The 6353-nt window shown below is 49.7% G+C and overlaps 1 pseudogene; it reads left to right on the forward strand.

Annotated features, from left to right (window-relative positions):
• The first annotated feature begins 306 nt into the window (after positions 1-306).
• Positions 307-5779, forward strand: LOC143389811 (uncharacterized; annotated as a pseudogene).
• Positions 5780-6353: the final 574 nt, after the last annotated feature.

Consider the following 6353-nt stretch of genomic DNA (forward strand, 5'->3'; position numbering starts at 1 on the left):
TCTGAATGGCCCACCCTCGGAGTTAAATGGCCCCCAGGAGGGTCCTTCTACCTCCCTCTAATCTGCAAAGTCAGGGATATTGTCTTTCAGCTGGGGCCGCGTGGCCATCCAGATCAACAGCCATATATTTTAACCTTGCAGGACCTCTGTGAATTTCCTCCCACGTGGGTGAAGCCTTTTCTTGTCCCAGCTCCCATTCCAACCCCCTCCCCCACGATCCAATCACTCAAACCTTCCGCTCCTCCCCCTGGTCCCTTCATTCTCCCTGAGTCACAGGACTCTTCTCCCCCTCCTTATCCTCTACCCATGCTCCCAAACCCCCAACCCATCCTAGATGACCCTCCCGCCGCTGACTCGGTTACCCCGCCGCTAGAGGTAATTGGGTCAGACCCAAGCCCTCCCAGGGATTTCCCCGTGGCAGCGGCAATGGCAGCAGCGGCAGCAGCCCCTCCCCCACCGGAGGAACCTGAACCAGCTAAAGGAACCTGCAGGCGGCGGATAATGGAGAACTCGGAAGCCCTGGTGATGCTTCCTCTTCGTCCCTATGGGCCCACGATAGATGATGGGCGCGGGGGAGAGATGCAGGCTTACCAATACTGGCCTTTCTCCTCCTCAGATCTGTACAACTGGAAAAATAGCAATCCCCCTTTTTTTCTGAGGACCCCACCTGACTTACAGGTTTAGTCGAGTCGCTGATGTTCTCACACCAGCCCACTTGGGATGACTGCCAACAGCTTCTGGGGACTCTCTTCACAACAGAGGAATGGGAGAGAATCCTCTTGGAAGCCCGAAAGAATATTCTTGGACCAGATGGGAGACCAACTCAACTCCCTAACATCATCGAAGCTGGCTTCCCCTTAAACCGACCCAACTGGGACCCTAACACCTTTGAAGGTAGGGAGCATCTGTCCACTTATCGCCGGGCTCTTGTAGTGTGTTTTTGAGCGGCCGCTAGGCGGCCAACTAATTTGGCCAAGGTAAGAGAGATAATTCAGGGACCCAATGAATCTCCCTCCATGTTTCTGGAGAGAATTATGGAAGCATATAGGAGATACACTCCCTTTAATCCTCAGGCAGAGGACCAAAAGGCATCTGTTGCAATGGCTTTTATTGGACAGGCTGCCTTAGATATTAAGAAAAAGTTACAATGTTTAGATGGACTACAAGATATGACCTTAAGAGATTTAGTCAGAGAGGCTGAGAAAATATATTATAAGAGAGAAACTGAGGAAGAGAAGGAACAGAGGAGGGAGAAAGAAAGGGAACGCAAGGAAGATGAGAGAAACATAAGGCAGACTAAAGCATTGGCTAAGGTCCTGGTCACAGCCGCAGACAGGCCAGAAGTTAGAAAGCAGGGAGACAGGAAGGAATACCTGGGCCCACGCCAAAGGCTGTCCCTGGCCTCAGATCAATGTGCCTACTGTAAAAAAAAAAAGGACACTGGGCCAAAGAGGGCCCAAAAAGAGGCAATCACGTCAGCCCGCCATGCTGACTCTAGAAGATGATTAGGAAAGTCAGGGCTCGGATCCCCTCCCCGAGCTCAGGGTAACTTTTGAGGTGGAGGGGACCCCAGTGAACTTTGAAGTAGATACAGGAGCCGTATATTCAGCCCTCAAGGCCCCACTGGGCCCTCTATCTAATAAAAGATCCTTAGTTCAAGGGGCTAATGGCAGTAAATATCGGGCTTGGACAACAAAGAGGACTATGGACCTAGGAAGGGGAAAAGTTCACCACTCTTTCCTAGTAATCCCAGAATGCCCAGCCCCATTAATGGGCAGGGACCTACTCACCAAGCTCAGGGCTAAAATAACCTTTAACCCCGATGGTCCCCAAGTGGAGTTTCTAAACCCTTCAGTAAAGACCCCCATAGTCACGGCTCTGACTTTGTCAGTAGAAGATGAACATCAACTCTTCACGGCCCCTGGGACCGATCAAACAGGTAGACTACCCCAGAGATGGATAAAAGATTATCCTAATGCCTGGGCAGAAACTTCTGGGTTAGGTCTAGCCATAAAACAACCTCCAGTAGTAGTAGAATTAAAAGCCTCTGCCTCTCCAATCAGTGTTAAACAATACCCTCTAAGCAAAGAAGCTAGGGATGGGATAAGACCCCATATTCAGAAATACCTGGCTCTTGGGGTCCTAAGGCCCTGTCAATCGGCCTGGAATACCCCCCTGTTACCAGTAAGAAAGCCAGGAATTGGGGACTACCGTCCTGTTCAAGACCTGAGAGAGATCAACAACAGAGTGCAGGACATTCACCCCATGGTGCCTAATCCATATAATTTGCTTAGCACTCTGAATCCGGAGCAGAAATGGCACACTGTGCTGGACTTAAAAGATGCTTTCTTCTGCTTGCCCCTGCATAAGGACAGTCAGTTGTTGTTTGCTTTCGAATGGATAGACCCAGAAATAGGAACATCTGGCCAACTAACCTGGACTAGACTCCCACAGGGGCTCAAAAACTCCCCCACTCTCTTTGATGAAGCTCTCCACAGGGACCTCAACGACTTCAGAACTGCACACCCCGAAGTCACCCTACTCCAATATGTGGATGATCTGCTGCTGGCAGCCAATACCAAGGAGAACTGTGAGTCTGGGACCCAAGCACTATTATCCGAGCTTGCTCAGCTCGGATACAGGGCTTCTGCCAAAAAGGCCCAAATTTGTCAACAAGAAGTAATCTTCCTGGGTTATTCACTTAGGGGTGACAAACGATGGCTTACTGAACCCAGAAAACAAACTGTTGTGCAGATACCGCCCTCATCTGATAAGAGACAGCTCAGAGAGTTTCTTGGGACTGCCAGCTTTTGTAGGTTATGGATTCCTGGGTTTGTGTCTTTGGCTGCCCCTTTATACCCGCTGATAAAGGGGGATGCCCAATTCCAATGGACCCCTGAACACCAACAGGCTTTTGATAATATCAAAAAGGTGCTGCTATCCGCCCCAGCCTTAGCTCTCCCAGATGTAGAAAAACCCTTCACTCTCTACATCGAGGAAAAGAAAGGAATAGCACGGGGAGTGCTCACTCAGACTTTGGGACCTTGGAAAAGGCTGGTAGCATACTTATCAAAAAAATTGGACCCAGTGGCTAGCGGGTGGCCCCATTGCCTAAGGGCTATAGCAGCAGCAGCCCTTCTAACAAAGGATGCTGATAAGTTAACACTGGGGCAGAAGCTAACCATCATAGCCCCCCATGCCCTGGAGAGCATCATCTGTCAGCCTCCAGACAGGTGGCTATCAAACTCCAGAATAACCCATTACCAGAGCCTCTTGCTTGACAAGGACAGAATAACGCTGGGACCCCCTGCTCCACTCAACCCGGCTACACTGCTGCCAGAAGAATCATCAGGACCCGTCGCTCATGATTGTCAACACATACTGGCAGAGGAGACCAATGTACGACGAGACTTAAAGGATCAGCCACTGCCCCGCCCTGAGGTCGTATGGTTTATGGATGGGAGCAGCTTCCTCCAAGAAGGTAAGCGGCAGGCTGGAGCAGCAGTAGTTAGCAAAACTAATGTTATCTGGTCTTCTGGTCTTCCAGAAGGAACATCAGCTCAAAAAGCAGAGCTAATTGCCCTTACAAAAGCATTGGAGCTAGCATCAGGCAAAAGAGCCACCATATACACTGATAGCCACTATGCATTCGCCACTGCTCATGTGCATGGGGCTACTTACCAGCAAAGGGGGCTATTAACCTCCCCTGGGAAGGAAATAAAGAACAAAGATGAGATCCTCCACCTTCTCTCGGCAGTAAAAGGCCCTAAAGAACTAGCTATAGTGCACTGTCGGGGCACCAGAAGGGGAATGACCCCGTGGCAGTTGGAAACAGACGGGCAGATGAGGAAGCTAAGCTGGCAGCCCTAAACGGAGTGACCCTGTTAACTGTTTCCACGCCGGGGGAACAACAACCAGGAAACTTGGCTGCGCGGGAACATTCAGGCAACTTATGGCCTGGGGACATGGACACCGAACTCCGGGATCCTACAGAGCCAAGTTCACAATTCCAAAAAGCCCAACTTTACATCAAAGATGTTCACCAGCTCACCCATTTAGGCTCAAAGAAGTTACAGGCACTCTTGAAGGACAAAAGAAAGGACTTATTGTTGACTGGCTCACAAAGAAAAGAAATAGCTGAGCAGGTGACCAGAGCTTGTCAAGTCTGCCAATTAGTTAATGCATACCCATCCAAGCTTCCTGTAGGAAAGCGCTTATGAGGGACCAGACCCGGGCAGTTCTGGGAAGTGGACTTTACTGAAATCAAGCCAGCAAGGTATGGACTTAAGTATCTCCTAGTCTTTGTAGATACTTTTTCAGGATGGGTCGAAGCCTTCCCCACGAAGAAAGAAACTGCTCAGATGGTGGTCAAAAAGATTCTGGAAGACATCTTTCCAAGATTTGGACTGCCTAAGGTAATGGGCTCCGATAACAGACCGGCATTTGTGGCCCAGGTAAGTCAGGGATTGGCCAGGACCCTGGGGATAATTGGAAGTTACATTGTGCCTATAGACCCCAGAGCTCAGGACAGGTAGAAAGGATGAATAGAACCATCAAAGAGACCTTAACAAAATTAAGCTTGGAGACCGGCATAAAAGATTGGACTATGCTCCTACCTTATGCACTGTTTCGTGCAAGAAATACCCCCTGCATCTCTTTGTGTAACCTTACCCCCTATGAAATTCTCTATGGTGCCCCTCCTCCAATCAGGGACTTGACCCCAACCCTGAGACTTAACGATTCCTTTCACACCCCCTTGCTTAACAGACTTAAAGCCCTTGAACACACCCAGCGATACCTGTGGAAACAGTTGGCCACTGCTTATCAGCCCGGAGACAAGGGAACCCCACACCGATATCAAGTGGGAGACTTCGTCTTCGTGAGACGACATCAGGTGTCATCCCTGGAACCCCGCTGGAAAGGACCATACCAGGTGCTGCTTATAACGCCTACAGCGGTGAAAGTAGATGGGATCACTCCCTGGATCCATGCCTTCCATCTCAAGCCTGTGCCCTGTCCAGACTCCGGCTGGAAACTGGAACAGACTGGTAACCCTCTCAAGTTGTGTGTCTGGTGTGGGTAGGGCTATGGATTCTTCCCCTGACCACCTGCAGCCCTAATCCCCATCAGCCTGTTCAACAACACTGGCAGATTATAAATCCCACTGGACAAGTAGTATGGTCTATTTCACATATAGCCCCCCTATGGACTTGGTGGCTATCTCTCCATCCGGACATTTGTCAACTGGCCATAGGCCTCTCTGACTGGGACCTCCCTGACATAGAGGACCCCACACAGATCCCGTTTGACCCCAAGCCAGGGCAACATTCCCCACACCATATGTATCATGGATGTCATTGCCCCTATCATAGGTGTAGACTAGCCAGTCTTGATTATTATGTGTGCCCAGCTGATTTCTGAAGCCGCAAACAGGTCCGAATCTGTGGAGGGCCCAATGACTTCAATTGCAAATCTTGGGGTTGTGAACAAACGGGAGCTGCATGGTGGAAACCAAACTCCCCAGACAGCATGATTCAGGTAGGGCGAAATGACACCTGGATACACCCTAGGAACTGTTTAACTAGCCGAGTGTCAAACACTCGCTGTGGAAAAAAATATTCTATGTAACCCCCTCAATATAACTTTCATCTCCAAAGCAAGGGGCTACCTCAGGACAACATGGCTTACAGGAAATAACTGGGGAATGCGGTTCTGTGTTTATGGCCCCACTTATGACTTTGGTTCACCAGACTTAAGCAGGAAGAAAATCCCACAATAGGGCCCAATCCCCTCAAGCCAGGAATTAAGCATCCCAAACCCCCTTTGCTTAGAACTACCAGAACCCCTCTTCTATCTCAATCCTCCAGGTTTCCGTCTTTGTCTACTTCCCCAGTCCGGAGTATAGCTGACTCCTCCCCCTGGGAATTAATTAAAGGAACCTTCGCGGTACTGAATTCCACACAGCCAGACCTCACCCAATCCTGCTGGCTATGCCTCTCTGCCGCGCCCCCTTATTATGAAGGAATAGCAGTTAATGGGACTTATGCTGTGAAGACGCAGAGTTCCACCTGTAGTTGGGGCAAAAATCCAAAGTTAACTCTCCCAGAAGTAACCAGGACAGGTTTATGTCTAGGGTCCCCACCCAAAAGTAAACAGCACATATGCACCCAGATAGGAGAAATCAATGTCACGCAGGGCTTTCTAGTCCCTGAGAAAGGAACCTGGTGGGCGTGTGACTCAGGATTAACTCCTTGCATTTCAGTCCAGGTGTTTGACAGCTCAGTAAATTATTGTGTGATGGTGCAAGTACTCCCCAGGGTGCTTTTTCATGATGCAGAATCATTTGAAGGTCT

The sequence above is a fragment of the Callospermophilus lateralis genome, unplaced genomic scaffold, assembly GCF_048772815.1.
Source record: "Callospermophilus lateralis isolate mCalLat2 unplaced genomic scaffold, mCalLat2.hap1 Scaffold_65, whole genome shotgun sequence".
Lineage (NCBI taxonomy): Eukaryota > Metazoa > Chordata > Mammalia > Rodentia > Sciuridae > Callospermophilus > Callospermophilus lateralis.